Here is a 17,464-nt window from a genome sequence, read left to right as displayed (position 1 = left end):
GGGGTGGGGGGGGGGGGGGGGGGGGGGGGGGGGGGGGGGGGGGGCGCAGACCAGCACTGCAGGGCGTGGGGTGTGATGCGGCGAGCCCCGCAGACGCTCCAGGATTGCTGCGAGCCAGCCCCGCAGACGTTCCAGCGCCCAAACCCCTTCAGGTAGCACCCAGGACTGGAACTGGCCCCTGCCCACCTCTCCATCCGGATCTCCTGCTCTGCCCTCACCTGCGGCCTCCCTGGCCCCGCCCCGTGCCACACACCTCTGTCCCTGACTCCCCAGGTGTTCTTCCCTGGATATGTACTGCAGCTTCCCACCTCTGTGACTTGGACGTGCTGGCCCTGTGCTGCCTGGGAAGCCATTCCACACCTGCTCCCCTACTGGCCTGGCTAACACCTCACTTGTCCTTCAAAACCGCCTAGATGGCGCCTCCCCCAGGAAGCCTTCCCGGACCCTCCTCCCTTAAAGAGAGCTAGACACCCCTTCTCTCTGCTTCAAGAGTTCCCTGAATGTGAGTGTGTGACTCTGTCATCACACTTGTGAACACGTTATTGCCATCGTTCACTTGTTTGTGTCTGCCATGAGCTTCCGAGCTTAGGGGCAGAATCCCTGTTGTGTTCCACTCAGTAAATGTGTGGTAAAGGAAATCAAATAAACAAGTAGCAACTACTTTTTATATGAGGCAAATGAGGGGGGGCGGGCGCCTGCCTGGCTTAGTCGCTAGAGCATGTGACTCTTGATCTCAAGGTCATGAGTTGGAGCCCCATGTATGGGGCAGAGATTACTGAAAAAAATTAAAAAAAAAAAAAAATATATATGAGGTAAATGTGCTTCATCCCCAGGCACATAAAGCCCCTGTCATGCCCATCCCGGGAAGCATATCGCTCATCCTTCAGGGTGTTAGACAACAGGAGTCCAAATAAATCCTGGCTCTACCCCAGCTGTGTGACCAAAATGCCTTTGCCCCTCAGTTTCCCCATCTGTAAAATGGGATCGTCGCGGTTCTAACCTCTTAGGGTTGCTGCGAACAGGAAGCAAGTCAGTATGTGTGTTGCACTTAGTGCCTGGACGTAGCTCCGTGTTTGACGGTGGATTTTCGTATCAGGCCCTGGAATTCTGCCCCTCCGGATCCTTCCCCAGGCCCCCAGTATCCCCAGGTTGCTGAGCTTGCTGTTTCACTTTTTCCTCACTCCTGTGAACTTTCTCACTTCCCTACCCACCCCAACCACTCAGCACAGAAATAATCCAATTTTACTTGATTATTAATCATTACATTCTGCTGCTGTTTTTATTACTTTTTTTTTTTAACCATTCTAGATTTAATTGAGTTGATTGATTAGCACAATCACTGACTGGAAGGAGATACTCTGTAACCCTCTCCTCCCCCAGCCTGTATTTTACCCCAGAGAGGACCAGGGCTGACTGCTGGGGTCCAGGGCTCAGCCCCTTTCAGGGCTTCTGCTCAGAGTTGCAGTGGCATGGCTTGGTGGGCTGGGAGCCAAGCACCTGACCTTGTCTGGCTGAGTGACCTGGGGCGCGTTCCTTACCCTCTCTGAGCCTGAGGTTTTTCATCTATAAAAAGGGGATTGAACTGAAATGAGCCTTCTGATCCCTTCCCACCCTAAAATTCTGTGAAAACTCTACGTCTAAGCTCCCTTGCTCATCCCCGGTCTGTGAATCATTCATTCATGTATTCAGCATCACTGAGAGCCCCCTCTAGACCCAGCCCTAAGCCAGGTATTGTGGGATCCAGATGTGAGCAAGGCGAGGGTCCTGCCTTCTAGGATCTAAGGGGGGAAGCCCAACAAGCAGCAAGCCTAGTGTTTATAACTGTGTCCTACGTTGAGCAGGGTTTCAGAAGGGAGTCCCTGACTCTGGAAAGTCGTAGAGGGTTGACATGTGGGTTCAGTCCAAAACAAAAACAAATCATAAAAAACAAAACTGAATAGACCAGTTCGAGGAAGGGACCTTTATGGAGGGCCCCTGTGTGCCAAGTACTGTGCTGAACACTTTCTTCTCCTTTTCTCTTTAATCCTCATACCAGCCCTCTGAATAAGGGAATGTGATAACAGTTTTACAGATGAAACTGCTGAAGCTCAGAGACGCTAAGTGGCTCACCTGAAATCGCACAGCAAGAGAGTGGGAGAAGTAGACATTGAAATGAGTATGAATGACATCAAAGAGTGTCTATCCTCTTCATACAGTTTCACACCATGTTACAATATTCAATAATTTGAGAAAGGTTAAAAAAAAGTTGAGCTAATTTTCCCAAATAGCACTTCTCCCTTTTCATTTTTGCACATTATTTTCCATGTATACCCTTTTTATATTGCCTACATGGGTAGCTTGTACAAAGGCCCTGAGGTAGTAATGCCCTTGGAGTATTTGGGGAAGAGAAGGAGGTCCATGGGGCTGGAACGAGGGGAGAAGAGTGGAAGGTGGAGTTGGAAGGGAGCCAGGGCTAGCTCAAGGGGGGCTTCGCAGACCAGAGTTGGGCCTGGATTTTATTCTCAACATGTTCTGCCACTGTCTTCCAATTCCTCTTGTATCAACAGCTCTGCAATTTAGCCCAGTGGATGTGGCATTATTTACCAATATTGAAGCTGTTTCCAGTGGGGTTTGTATGTGTGTGCACGTGTGTGCACGTGTGTGTGTGTGTGTGTGTGTGTGTTGGAAGTAAATACTACAGGTCACATTTCAGGCATGTGACTTTTTGCATCTGATGAACGATCGGAGTCTAAATCGGTAGGAATGAGGTAACTGGTTCAGTGTTTGATCATTTGTGTGGCTCTCGGCCCACAAGGCCACACTGTGACCTCTGACTGGAGAGAGGACAAGGTGTTCCAGGCGGTGGACTTGCGTGCGTGGAGGAGCAGAGCTAAGGAAGAGCCAGGCTTGTTCAGAGGCTTTTGGCCGTGAAGCAGGGAGCCGGGGTCGGGAGGTAGATGCCTCCTGAAAACAGGTCGGCATGCATGGCCTTTCACCTTCTCTTCAAGAGGCAGAGTTGGCGCTTTTACAGTTTTTATCAATTTTTAAAAACTTCTTATTAGACTAATTTGGCATTTACAGAAAACTCCCAGAGCTGGTGCAGCGAGTTCCTCTGCGTACTCCTGTGGTTTTGCTGCTCGCTCATTGCTTACATTACCCTGGTGCATCTGTCCCAATGAAGAGACTGACATTGCTACGTGCCCGTTAACTACACTCTGTATTTTATCCAGATTTGAGTCCCTTTCCCACTGATGCCCTCTCTCTCTTCCAGGATCCAGCCCACAGTCCTCTGCATTTGCATTTGCACTGCATTTGGTTGTCCTGTGTCTTTAATCTCCCCTGGTCTGTGACCGTGTGTCAGACCTTCCTTAGTTTTCGTGACCTTGACAGTTTGGACGCATGCTGGTCAGATATTCTGCCTTTGTATTTTTAAACTTTCTGTTTCCATTTGGAATCCTGATGTTGAGAGGCCGTGACATGTGGAGGTCAAGCTCAGAACTCAGGAGTCCGAGGGGCCTGGGATCATCGCCTCTGACCCCGACCCATGAAGCAACATTTAACATGGAAACCTGCCCTTACAGGAGGGGTGAGAATACTTACTGCCAGGGGCCTGATGAAGGTTAACTGGGTAGACGAGTAAAGTCCTCGTCAGCTGGGTTTCAGTTTCAGTTTCATTAGTGGGTGGGCACCTGGTGGGACTGATTGTCCAGAAGACCTTGGTCACTTCCTCTCCAGGAGCCAGTTGTGAAATGCCACAGGGTGTGACAACTTTGCAGGAGGCTGACACTTTGCAAAGGTTTTGAAAGTAATATCTTAATTTGATCCTTATCATAACTCCATGAGGCAGCAAAGATGGGTTTTCCCTGCTTTCGAGATGCAGAAACTGAGGCTCAGAAGGTCATCAGGAACCTGCTGAAGGTCATGGAGGAAGGAAGGGGCAGAGGAGAGACTTGAACGTGGACTTGGGAGGGCCAATATTTGATGCTCCTCCCAGTGTAGCCTGGCTGAGCGGGCCAGTGGCTGGGCAGGCAGCTGTCAGCGGGTGTGCGTGGAGAAGCCCTGCTCTTGGGATCCTGGGCTGGAGGGGTTCTGTCTTTGGGGGCCGGAGGACTGGCATTTGGCTTGGCAGACGCATCAGGGCGGGGGACTGGAGAGTTATGGATTCCCAGTCTTTACATGTCATATTGATCTCAGGCCATTGTATTATAGGCAGTGTTTCATTTTGTAATGTGCATTTCTTTTTTTCTTTAGGTGATTTCATTTTTAACCCTTGAGTTACCTGTGAAACCAGCATGAGCCAAAAGCTCATGACTGGCGTCCTGCTTCCCAGGTAAATCTCAGGACCAGTTAGTCCAGCTTTCTTCCACAGGGTCCCTGTGTCACCCACTGTATCATATGTCCTCAGGCCTCTCTGGCAGATGGCTAAAGCTGTCTCCATTTCCCTGGAAGGGAAATAGAATGACTGAGCCCAGAGAAGGCAAGTAACTGTCTCAGGGACACACAGCCTCAGAGCTGGGGCAGAAGCCAGACCAGTTAGTCACTGGATTTTTTCTACCAGACATAGTAAGAACTCAGAAGACCCTTGTGCTGTTTATTTAAAAACAAAAACAAAAACAAACCCAGAAATGTAAACTATAAAAATGCAATTCTACCCTTGAGAGGCATATTTGTGTGTGTGTGTGTGTGTGTGTGTGTGTGTGAGAGAGAGAGAGAGAGAGAGATAAGGAAAAAAAAAAATAGAAAGCAATTTTGGCACCTAGGCCAAAAAACCAAAATTTACCCTTAATTCCACCAAGGCACACAGAGGTTGGAGGGGTGGGTAGTCCTTTCCAAAGGGGCACCCCCCGGGCTTGTAGCTGCCATTCCTTTGATATGGGGCGTTCCCATCCCATCCACTTTGAACTTTCTACATTCAAGGCTCACAGCCCCCCATGCCCAGCTCTGCACACAGATGACGTGGCCCTGGTAATTCTGCTGCTTCTAAGTGACATCTCTCCCGCCTGTCCCCCGTCACCCAGTCACGGCCAGGTGTTCAGATTTCTGAACAGCCAAGTGTCTTCTGGAGCAGGCTGTATTCACCTGCTGGTCCTGGTGGCCGGCCTTGATCTTTGTAGGGGTGGGGGTGCCCGGAGTGGCTGAATTCCCAGACATGTGTGTGGGGATGGATTAGAGATCAAGGCACGACCCTTCAGCGGGACATAGAAGCCGTGTGCCTCAACATCTGTGTGCCTCGATGGATTTTCCCATCTGTAAAATGGGACTAAAACTCCAGAGCTACTGTGAGGATTCAATAAGCTTCTGTGTGCAAACCGCTTTGCATGTTGTAAGTGCTTAGCTAGAAAGGAAATTCAGTGTTTGAATTCCACTAAATCATACAGCAGCATTACTGTCCTTTTGTGTTTTTCTCCAAGGGGCTTCCATGTCTGTTTTCTCACTGAGTCTTTACAACAACCCAAGAGAAGAGAGTAGTTTTGTTGGACACAGTTAACCAGTGTGGCAGCTGAAGTGCAGACAAGTGTAATGCATTCATTAAAACAGTGGGGGCGCCGAGGCCTGAGTCAGAGGTCCGGGGGTCGGGGGGGGGGGGGGGGGGTAAAGGATGGGGGGGGGGTGGCGGCGCGGGGCGCCGGGGAAGCTGGCTAGGCTAGCTGTGTCCTGGTCCAGCCCGCCTGCCAGCAGACCCTGCCCCTCCAATCTCCACTCACGAGGACCTTTCTTCTCCTCCTCCCCCCTCCCCTCCCCAAGAGCAGCTGTGTTCCCCAGGCCTGACCGAGAGCCCCACCAATCCCGTCTGGTGCTGGCGGGGGGCGCTCCACCTCTCAAGCCAGTGGCAGGGCTCGTGTCATTGCCGGCAGCATCTTGGGGGGATGAAGGTTGCATTAGTGAGCAGTGATTGAAATGCAAAATAACATTTTGATCGAGCCAGCAGGCTGTTTATTTATCAGATCAATAGTCAAACTGCCCCATCTGGAGAAGTCCTGTGTGATAAGTGACAGGGGTTCCAAGGGCAAGCCTGGTGAGTCCACCCCGGACCCCCACCTGCTCAGATGAGGGGAGGGCTAAGGAGCCTGCGAGTGACCACCCCCGCCTCTGCTTTCCCCTTTCCTCATTTTCTTCTTATATATCCAGTTCCTAGAAGAGAAGCCTGAGACCCACGTTGTCAGACACCCCTCCCCCCCACCGCTTGCTGGGCCTGGAAGGACCCGTACCCAGAAGAGCGGAGGAATCATAGCAGTAGCTTGTGTTTATTGAGCACTTACTGTATGAGGTTGGGGTGTGGCCGTGAACCCTTCGCTCTCGTACAGAATCAGGGTTCTGGCTCTGAAGTCAAGGCAAGCTTTTCCCAACCCTCCTTCTTACAGGTTTTCATACATGACATTGATTTTTGTTTTGTTTTAAAGATTTTATTTATTTATTTGACAGAGAGAGACACAGCGAGAGAGGGAACACAAGCGGTGGGGAGGGAGAGGGAGAAGTAGACTCCCCGCCAGGCAGGGAGCCCAACTCGGGACTCGATCCCAGGACCGTGGGATCATGACCTGAGCCGAAGGCAGACACTTAACGACTGAGCCACCCAGGCACCCCTGACATTGATATATATATATATATATATTTTAATATTTTGAAACCAGATTTCTCAATTAGTGGGTCTGAGATGTTAGCTGTTCCTTCTAAACACATCACATGATTTTGGGTACTTAAAAAAAACACACACAAAGTAAGAAAAATCCATACATCATTCGTAAAGCCTTTAAACCAGGATTAGCAGAGTTCGATGGGCACTGAGGGCAAGGTTGACCCTTTAGCTCCTTTCACTGGGGATTGTTGGACCTGGCTGTCTGGGCTCTGCTCTCACAGCACTAGCTGGATTCCTGTCCTGTGGCTCAGGCCCAGGACTGTCCCACCCTGAGAGGGTGCTGGGCTTGGGGACTCCTACCCCACCCAACTCTCAGACCTCGTTCATTTGTTCACTCAACCAGTGTTTATGGAGCCTTGTGCCTGGAGCGTTCTAGACAGAGGGAACAGCAGGAAAGGAAGAACAAGGGTCAGAGGCCATGCGGTGGGAGCACAGTGGTGTTGTCAAGAGACAGCCAGGAGGCCAGTGTGGCTGGCCCAGAGTGGGCACAGGGCAGAGCGGGCAGGGGACAGCATCTTTGGTAGTGGGGTCGGACCCTGGGGGCCTTCTGAGCTGCTGGGGTGAGGACTCCTGCTTTCCTGGCAGTGGGATGGGAAGCCCTGGCTGTTTTGAGCAGAGGAGTATTGTGACTTACTCCCTTTTGCTTTGTAACTCACTCCAGCACTTTCTGGCCCTGTGACCCCTGCCAAGATAGTCAGCCCCTCTGCAAAATGGGGAAAACGATAGTACCTACCTCAATAGGTTGTTGCAAGGGGCGTAATGCATGCGGTCCCATGCCCAGCACGGAGTAAGCCCTTGGCAGGTGCGCACTGTCGTCCGCATTACAGAGGTCAGAAGCAGGTTCCCAGTTGGCTTCAGTGCCAGGCCCCCGCCTGTCCAGCTGAGTTAAGACGTTTCTTTGTCATCTGCTCCTTAGCACAGAGACTGAAAAATTGAGTCTGGAAGAGGAAAGGGTGCGGGGAGCCCCAAGTCTCCTGTGTCATCCCCGCTGTGCACAAGGCCACATGGGAAGGCCCACTGCCTTGGCCAGGTGGTGGAAGGAAGCGTTGTCCCCCTCACTGGGTCGGCACACTGCCCCGCCGGAACACACGTGGGGAAGTGGGACTTAGGCCCAGCAACGGTACGCACAAACCAGACCCAGGTGTGTGATTGCACAAGGAGCAGAGGGGAGGTCAGCAGTGTGAGCCACGCACCTTGCATGTTCATTCAGTCCTAGGCTGCATCAACAGAGCTATAGTGTCTAAGATGAGAAGGGTGTCAGTACTGCTCTGCTCTGTGCCTATCAGAATGTACCTGGAAGGCTGGGCTCCGTTCTGATGTTCCTCTTTGTGAGGAGTAAACAGAGCAGAGGAATTACTCTCCAAGGAGGACAAAGTGAGCAGGAGTGATTCCAGGACTAGGGGAGGCTGAGCCTCATAAGGACAGGGCTTCCCAGGGAGCAGGAAGCCACCGTCAACAATCCAGAGGGCGGTCGTATGGAAGAGGGGGTCAGACTTGTTCTGTAGGTCCTGAGAGAGTTGCATGAACTATAACTGGAAGAAGAAGCCAGAGAGAAGAAATGTTTTGGCTCTTGACAAATAACTTTTTTTTTAAATACACTCCCGAGTGGTGGGAGGATGAGATAGCTGCCTCCTGAACTAGGGATCTCCTCATCCCTGGGGTCTTTAGTGAAGGCAGGCAGCCAGGGACAAATCAGAGGCCCTTTGAGGTCCTGGCCTGCTCCGAATGTGTCTGGCTGGAAGAGGGCCCTGCCTGCCTCCCCCACCGCCGCCGCCTCCCACACAGCACTTTCCCCGAGTGCCTCCCTCCCTCTCTTTCTGCAGGCTCTGCTTAAATGTCACCTCCTCTGAGAAGCCTTCTTTGGCCGCCCGACCTGGCACTGCCCTCATCCTACCATCTGTCCCCTTCCCCTGCCCGATCACTACCTGAATGTGTACTATTTTGGTTGTTTCCTTACTGTATTAGTTAGGGTCGCTAACACTAGCTATTATTATGTACAACCCCAGTGTTTCAGTGGCTTAACACAGCAGAAGTTTCCAGCTTACGCATGTGACGTTTTGGGGAGGGCATTTGACAGGTAGCAAGCATTTCATGAGGTTATTCATGGGCCCTGGCTCCTTCCAGTTTGTGGCTCCGCCATCCCCCGGGGTCCTGGGACCCCCTCCTGGGCCCTCTGCCTGGATCCTGTGTGGCCACTGATGGGGGACGACAGAGCAGGGGGTGCAGGGCGGGGAGTACCATGGGAGATTTTGATGGGCCAGTTGGGGAAGTGGCTAACATCATTTTGCCCACATGCCATTCGCCAGGACTTAGTCGATGGCCGCAGCTCACCGAAAAGGAGGCTGGGAAATGTAGTCTCTCTGACGTCTAGGAAGAAATGAAATTGCTTTTGGTGAACTCATAGCAGTCTCAGCTACGCTTATTTATCATATTCCATTGAATCCATGTCATCATCTATTGTTAAAGGCACCATTATTCTTGGAACCACTAATCAAATTAAACTATAGCATGCCATCGATTCAAGATGCATTCTGATTGCAAGACGTTGAAATATGAAAAGATGGTGTAGCTCAAGGTCAATGAAGTATGGTATTGTCACTCGTTGAGGGCAGGAACCTGTCCACCTTGGGCACTAATCCATCCCCAGGGCTAGGATAGTGGCTGGCAGCCAGTAGATCTCCGAGGAGTAGTAATGGAGTGACAGCGAAGGAGTAGGTGAATGGATGAGATGGTATGTGAATTGCTCTTTTGGTTAAGTATCAGAATGCCCCAGGTGTGAGCCATTGTGTCAGGGAATCAGACTGTGCTCCCTCACCTGGGCAGAGGTGCTGCTGGGTTTTTGAGCAGCTACCAACAGCGAAGAGGACTCCCAGGACTCTGCCCCTAGCCAGCACCCTTCTCGGCTGCCCGCTTCGATTTTCTGCTCCCTCGCTGCACTTTGGTGCAAAGTGTGACCTTGCTCACTCTCGAGCTGTCCATCTCGCACTGCTTCTGTCCCTTCAGAGGCGGCTCGGACGGCACACATCTCATGGGAGAGACTCGGCCCAGCTCGGGTCAGGTGCACACCCCCTGGGTCAATCAGCTGGGCCAGCGGGGTAGAGGTCTGTAAGAATGTGGGAGCTCCGCGTGTGCGCACGCTCGCTCACGTTCATGCCAGTAAGAGATGGAGAATGTGGGAGTGAGGTGTCAGCTCCCAGGAAAGAAGCCAGTTAGTTCAGATAGCTGGTTCTGGTAGTGCCTGAATACGGAGCCCCTTTGCCTGAAAAGGGACTTTCTGGGCAGAAGTTCCCACACACAGAGAAGCATGCAAATGCACGATTAAGTGGTGGATAGGCAGGTGCCCAGATGGATGAATGCTGGGAGGAGGAGAGAGTAAGCAGTCTTGCTTGTGGTGAGATTGAATGTTTAAGGGACTCGGAGTGGAAGCCATCTCATTACCAAAAAAGGGGTGCTGTAACTTCGGCTAGCAATTGTTTATTGAGCATGTACTGTATGCCAGGCACTGGTTTTTTTTGTTTTTGTTTTTGTTTTTTAGATTTTATTTATTTATTTATTTGAGAGAGAGAGAAAGCATGAGGTGGGGAGGGTCAGAGGGAGAAGCAGACTCCTCGCCGAGCAAGGAGCCCGATGCGGGACTCGATCCCGGGACTCCAGGATCATGACCTGAGCCGAAGGCAGTCGCTTAACCAACTGAGCCACCCAGGCGCCCGGCACTGTTCTTTTTTTTTAAAGATTTTTATTTATTTATTTGAGAGAGAAAGAGTGAGAGAGAGAGCATGAGAGTGGGGTGAGGGACAGAGGGAGAAGCAGACTCTCCGCTGAGCAGGGAGCCCTATATGGGACCCGATCCTGGGACTCTGGGATCATGACCTGAGCTGAAGGCAGACGCATAACCTACTGAGCCACCCAGGAGCCCGCCAGGCACTGTTCTAAGCTCTTTTCCGTATTAACTTGCTAATCCTCGAGACTGCCCTATGACATGAATACGATAATTATCATCCCCATTTTTTAGATGAAGAAACTGAGGCACAGAAGGGTTCGATACCTCGGAAGGGACCGAGCTGGAATTCAAACTCAGGCAACCCAGCTCCAACCACTAAGCTCCATGGCCCAGCACCGTGGCTACTGTGAGGCTTAAGTGGCATCTGGAAATTGCCAGATGTGTTCAGTTATAGGAGGTGGGAGGTTTATACCACATCGTGGCTTGACGGAGGGTGAAAATACAACCAGATTCAAGAAGAGTTCAGATAAGTTCACAGATGTCAGATCTCCAGTAGCTAATGAAAGGAAGGATGCTTGTGGTGTGGTTGGGAGCATACTCTGAATTCGTGATGGTCTCCTTCCTCCAGACACTCCCTTTTGTGGTGTTCAGAGCCCAGCATTGGCTAAGAGGGCCCAAGTAGGAGCCACCTCTGGGTCCTGCTTGGGGGGCCACTCCACTGAGAGGACTGCGGTGAAGGCTGATGTTTGGAATCGGTCCCTCCAGAGGGGCCCCTGCGTCTAATTTGCTCAGAGCCGCACTATGAGCCGCTGTCCACTGTGGGCTGGAGCTCGGCCAGTGGACAGACCCTCCTAGCTGCCCCAGGACAGCGGCTCCACGTCCACTTGCCTCCCCCCTGCTTCAGCAGAGCATCTCTCTTCTCATTATGATGGATGCAGCCTGGAAAAACGTGGATAAAAAGCTCCGATTGAAAGGCACTAATTACCCGTCATTATTTTCCACGCCGTAATTTGTGTGGAACGAGATTTCAATCAGTTGTCCGGGACCAGCCCGGTTTTGACTAATCTTTCCAAGACAAGATGCTTAATTACAGATTTTTGCCATAGCTTCAGCACTCGGGGGGAGGCAGGCTCTCGCTGAAGCCAGTTTGCTCTTGGGTCGTCTTGCGGTCCTGGGTCCCGGAGGGGGCCCCGCGGGGTGTTAGCCAAGTATTCCTGGGGAGTTAAAATCCAGATAAAATCCAGACGCCACCAGAGCGGTAGTGTGGTGGTGGAGGGAGGGTGGCAGGCGGGCCACTGTGTCTTTCGACCCCGAGCAGCCCCCCAGCCAGCCTGGCTCTCTGGTTAGTAACTTTGAGCGAGTCCCCGCTTCTCAGGCCTTCAGTTCCTCATCTGCAGGTCACCGGGGTGGGCAGCAGAATCTCTGGGAACTTTCAGTCCACGGACCCCCACTGTGCTAGTGTGGCTGTCCAGGAAAACGGGTCTGTTGTGGAGAGATACACATATGCCAGATTTCAGTCGCACAGGAGCGATAAAATCACCATTTATTAAAAGAGGTGATTCAGACTACTCAGGGGGGAAATCAATTTGAATTTAAGAAATAAAGGAAGTTTAAGAAAAAACATATGTAATTATAAAATATAAATATATATAATATAAAAACATATGTAATTACATATATATATAATTATTGGATCTTGCATGTACAGAATTGGATTAATTAGAGTCCTTGGTTCCTAATACTTCTCACCATTAGCCACCTCACCCTTCCTTCCTTCTTTCCTTCCTTCTTTTCCTCCTTCCTTCCTTCCTTCTTTCTTTCTTTCCTTTCTTCCTTCCTTCCTTCCTTCTTTCCTTCCTCCCTCCCTCCTTCTCTCCCTTCGTCCCATGTACTAAGTGCCCACGAGTCCATATCCCAACAGGAAGCTGGGATGGTTATTCACATTCAGCCATGCGGTCCTCCCCATCCTGTCCCTCTGTTAAAGGCTCCTCTGCATTCTTTAAAATTTTTATTTATTTAGTTTTTTTCCAATGATTTTTATTTATTTATTTATTTGACAGAGAGACACAGCGAGAGAGGGAACACAAGCAGGGGGAGTGGGAGAGGGAGAAGCAGGCATCCCGCCGAGCAGGGAGCCCGACGCAGGCTGTGAGATCAGGGCCTGAGCCGAAGGCAGAGACGCCCAACGACTGAGCCACCCAGGCGCCCCTGCAGTCTTTAAAAATTTTAAAGGAAGTTTAGCTGTGCTACTTTCAGGTTCCTTGAGGGCCTGGTTCATGACAAATAAAGCCTTGCTGGAGGGTCTGAGGGTCTGTTATAATGAATAGGTCGGGTGGCCCCTGGTTAACGAATTAATTATGGAAATGTACATAAGAGTCTCTCAAGTGTTCAGAAACCATTTTTCTTCTGTATAGTGGATTCCCGTTTCAGGCTTATTTATCCTCTTAATTTGCCTAACCAACCAATTTCCCTCCTGGTAAATGGCAAGTTCCTTATGGAATCGTCCTCCGGTCTATATATGGGGACGTGGTTGAGGGAAGAACTTTGCTGGGTTGAACCACAGGTGGCCAGAGGCTGAATTTTCTGGAAGGGGTTTCCTGGGAGAATGACAACAGCAACCAACGTCCACGGAGTGCCTGCTCGGCACCAGCTTGGGCTACACGTTTTGCCTCTAATCGTTTATGCTCACGCAGAACAGCCCTGTGAAGGAGGTGCTGTGACTGAGCCCATTTTACAGATGGGCACTCTGAGGCTGAGAGAGTGACCTCAAAGTCAACAGCTAGTATGCGGCAGAACCGGCTCATCTGCTGTCAGAGTGCAGGCTTATAACCCTTAAGTGACAGAGCTGCTGTTCTTGCTCTTCCACGGGTGGCCTCAGCACAGAGCCAAGGGAGGGCTGGGAGGACAGCCCCTCTGGCATGCCACTGGCTTGTTATGTGTGGTGGGGTGGGCTCTATCCCACAGAGGAAAGCAGGCCAGACCTGAGCCCAGCAAGGCCCGTCCAGACCCCTTGCCTCCGAGAGCTTCTGTTCCTCCAGAAGCTTCCCTCCAGCTGCCTGCCCACCAGCAGGCCATCGTGAGGGGGCCAGATCCCTGGGAGTCCAGCTTAAAAGATTACAGTTGTCTCTTGCCGGGACACTGGAATTTCTCCTCCTCTACAGATCTGTGGCTGGCAAAATAGCTCAACAGTTTGGGTTTCATTCAGAATCTCCAAGATTCTGTTGGTCTGGGTATGAGGAAAACCTTCAACCCACTTCGTTGTCCAGCAGAGCCCCACCCCCCCCCACCCCGAGGTGAGCTCAGGCACCCCTGGAGGCCAGGCCACTCTGGGGCACAGGGTGCCACACTGAGTGCTAAGAGGGCCAGAGGCGGAGAGCTGGCTGGGGCGGGAGGGAGGCCAGGCCTAATCAGATGGTGGTGAAATTGAGGGCGTCTCTGGCTGTGCTTCTGTTACCCATGGATCACAGGGGCAGTGATGCCTCGAGGGCCTTCGACAACTGGCCACTGCTCTTTCGAAGCCTGCTTAGTTGGGGCCTCTGTCCCCTCCCATGAAGTCAATAGTCATCGACCCGGTTGGGAACTGGGTCCCAGCCAACCACAGATGATGGACTCGATGTGACTCCCTCCTCCCCAGAGTGAAGTGTCAGCCACCTCCCCTCATCCTGAGGCTGTGCCCTCCCTGCACGCCATCTGGGCACCCACCCCGTGGCCACATCCTCCAGGGCCTCGGCATCCAGGCTTCACCTCTGACATCTTCCCTGACCCCATCTCCAATCCCCCAGCTTTCTCGCTCCTTCCTTTGCTCTACCTCAGCCTACGCCCCCAGAAACCAACATGCTCCTGGCCCGTCCCCCCCCCATTTCCTCCCACTTCTACCCTTTCTGCTATGACCCCCCTCTGTCCGAGACCTGCACCGTTCATTGGCCCAACCCTCTGCTCCTGGACCCCCCTGTTCTCCCTCTTCCCTCTTCCATCTCTGTCAGTGATTCTCATCTGGGGGGGATTTTCCCAGCCCTGTCTGGAGGTTTGGGTTGTCCTCTCTGGGGCAGGGAGGGGGCTGCTACTGGCCTCTAGTGGGTGGGGGCCAGGGATGCTCCGAAACATCCTGCAGTGCACAGGATGGCCCCACAGTGAAAACTACCTTGCCCCAAATGTTAGTAGGGCCGAGGTTGAGGAACCCAGATCTAAGCTGCTGGAGGACACAGGGCTCCTCTGCGTTGCTGGCCCTGCGGAATGAAGACATTCCGCAGCGGCCTGGTAAGCCCGTATGCCCCGATTTCTGCTCTCTCCTCCCTCCACAGCTTCTATTGCAAGCTTCCTTCCTTTGCTTGGACTTTCTGCCCTCAGCCTTCACTCCCTGTGCCTCTGGCTTCATGGACTGAGTGGAAGGGGTGGGGAGGTGAGGGGTCTCAGCCCTCCCCTCTGCCACCCACGCACCTCCCTCCCTCTTATTGCTTCAGCTCATTTCTCTTCCTGCATTCCAGATTCCCGTCAACCCTCTGGCTGCGTCATTCCCATGCTACACAAACATGATGCCCCTAAGAGTCACACCTGGGTTGCTAAAGCAAAGCCGCCAGAAAATGCAGACTCCTGGGCCCCACTTGCAGAGATGCAGGTTCAGGTTATGACGGAGGTGGGGTCAGGCCCAGGCCACCAACCGTTCAACAAGCACCTCAGCAAACTCTGGTGAAGGTTGGACTAGAATTTGGGAAAAGTTGACATTTTTTACCTTTTATACCTTCAGTCTCTCCACCTTGATTTGGTCTTTACCATTAGCATTGAACGTAGTCACCATATAATTCATTTTCTACTTTGGGGAGAGAAGTGGGGGGGCGATGGGTAATTATACCTAGTCAGTAGGTAGGATCAGGATCACCCAGGGCCTACTGCAAAGTGTGGATTCCATAATTTTTAAATGCCTTAAATTCCTTCCATTCTTCCTTTTTAAAATTTTATTTTTAAGTAACCTCTACACCTAGCGTGGGGCTCGAACTTACAACCCCAAGATCAAGAGTTGCATGCTCTACCAACTGAGCCAGCCAAGGGCCCCAAATTCCCTCCATTCTTAACACACGCCATCCTCATCAAAGAAACCAACAGTTACCGACAATAATAACCAAACATTCCTTCTCTGCCTCCATAATCCCCAAGTTCAAGTGGATGGTCCTGCCTGAAGGTGTACCAGGAGGAACCCCACCGTCACAGCCTTCTCTGCCCTTTGCAGCTGAACTTCTTCAAAGAACTGTCTCCTCCATCCCCACCATGCCTTGTCACTAGCCACCTGATTGCTCACTGCAGTGGACACTTGCCACATCTGACTTCCCCTGACCTTGTAACCACCTGTCACCTGCCACCACTCCCTCCTCATTGCATTTCCAAGACACATGCTCTCTTTATTTTCTTCAGCTCCTCTGGCCAGTTCTCCTCTGCCCACTTCCTGGACTTCTTTCCCCGTCCTTCCTTTACGTTTTGCTTTAGAATGAATGAATGATGTGCCAGAGGTCAGGACAGATGGAGACAGGATTTTCCTGGAGGGTCTGGCATCTCTAGCAACTTTTTGTCCCTTGCCTGGTGCATCAAGGACCAGGCAGCCCAGAGGGTCTCTGTGCCCCCAGGGAGTTCTCAGCTCTCACACTGCAGGTGAAGAAATGACAGTGAGGAAGGTCCAGGGCTTTGGAGGGCTGCAAGCTTGAGGCCTCTGCTGGAGGTAGCTCTTCCGGAGGCCTGATACTGCGGGAGGCAGAGCACTGCAGAACTAGGGGCTTGGATCTGCAGTCAGATGGGACTGGTTTGGATCCCAGCTTCTCCTGTCTCTCATGACCTGGGACAAGCTTTAAGCTCCAGCTCTTCTCTTCTGTAAAGTGGGAATAATAATGTCAGACAGGTCATGAGCACGCAACAAGATGGTACAAAAGAAGGCGTCCAACATGTGACTGCCTCTGATGGATGGCCGCTAACTAGTCTAGCCCAGCCTCCGGAGCAGAGGGGCAGACAGGCAGCTCCTGAGCTTGAAAAAACAGGCAGAAGAGTCTGGAGGGAACTCTCAAACACGGAAAAGAAGCTGTGCCCCCTGGAGGAAGGTCTTCATTCAGTCTGCAGATGCAAATGAATGAGCCAGTGAATGAATGCAGCAAGACCAGTGGGGCACGGCTGGGGAGCCCCTGTGAGCCTAGAAGACCCCCTGGCCCTTTCTGGTGTTCTGCACACACTTTCTGGTGCTCTGCACACTTGTGTTTGAGAACGAGCTTCTTGAGATCATGGGCTGTGCTTGTTATAACCCGTCCCATTCTCTGGCCAGCACTTGGCACATAGTAGGTGCCTGAAATAGGTGTTGACTCGCCCTAGAAAAGACATTCGGTGGTGGGGGTGGGGTGGCAAAATAATGGTCATGGGAAAGAGAAAGCTGCAGGAATGAAATCCTCAGCAGCCCCCCCCTCCCCCCGCCCCGCCACACACACACAGCTGGGATGCAGGCAATAAATTAGTGGCTGGATTTCCATGCAACTCAGAGGCCAGGATCAAGTTTGCTTCCTTCAGCCCTGGAGTCTCTGAACATGAGATGATAAAAGGCCTATGTGAGGAGGCCAGGTGAGGTGAATGACATAGGCATTGTGATCTAGTGTTAGGCTACTACTGACCTGATGATCCCACGGGTAACTAAAACCACAGAGAAGGGGGTGGGGGAACTGCCGTAGTTGCCAGAATCACTGCTTATATCAGGTGTTTCTCCCGAAATCGCGAGTTGGTGGAGGTGTGGGGATGGAGGGCTGGGGTCTGAGAGCTGTCTCCCCAGCAGGGCTTGTCACAGTGGGCCTGGGGTGTTCCTGTGACCTGCAGAGCCTAAAGCAATGAGCAGCGGGGGATTCCAGATAGAAGGGCCCCTGGTCGGCTCTCCCTGCCTGCCCTGTGTAGGGATGCTGTGGGGAGGTCACGCAGAAGTGCACTTGTGCCCACTCAGGCAGATTTTCTGTCCGGATTATGCCCCGCCAGGCTGATGGCACTGCCTGCGGACATACCAGGGACCTGCTGGTGGATGGAGGGGAGGCAGGTGGCCATGTGGAACCCAGGAGGATGACAGGGCACCAGCCAGAGCTGTAAAAGGACCCAGAGGAGACCCTCGACTGGGG

The 17,464-nt window shown here is 52.0% G+C and overlaps 1 protein-coding gene across 1 annotated transcript in view; it reads left to right on the top strand.

Annotated features, from left to right (window-relative positions):
* Nucleotides 1-17,464, top strand: part of ESRRB (estrogen related receptor beta) — a 105,136-nt gene that overhangs the window by 33,222 nt on the left and 54,450 nt on the right. The window lies entirely within an intron of this gene.

The sequence above is a fragment of the Neomonachus schauinslandi genome, chromosome 9 (assembly GCF_002201575.2).
Source record: "Neomonachus schauinslandi chromosome 9, ASM220157v2, whole genome shotgun sequence".
NCBI classification, from domain to species: Eukaryota; Metazoa; Chordata; class Mammalia; order Carnivora; family Phocidae; genus Neomonachus; species Neomonachus schauinslandi.
Note: the sequence above shows the minus strand (reverse complement) of the source record. Positions and strands in the feature narration are given on the sequence as shown.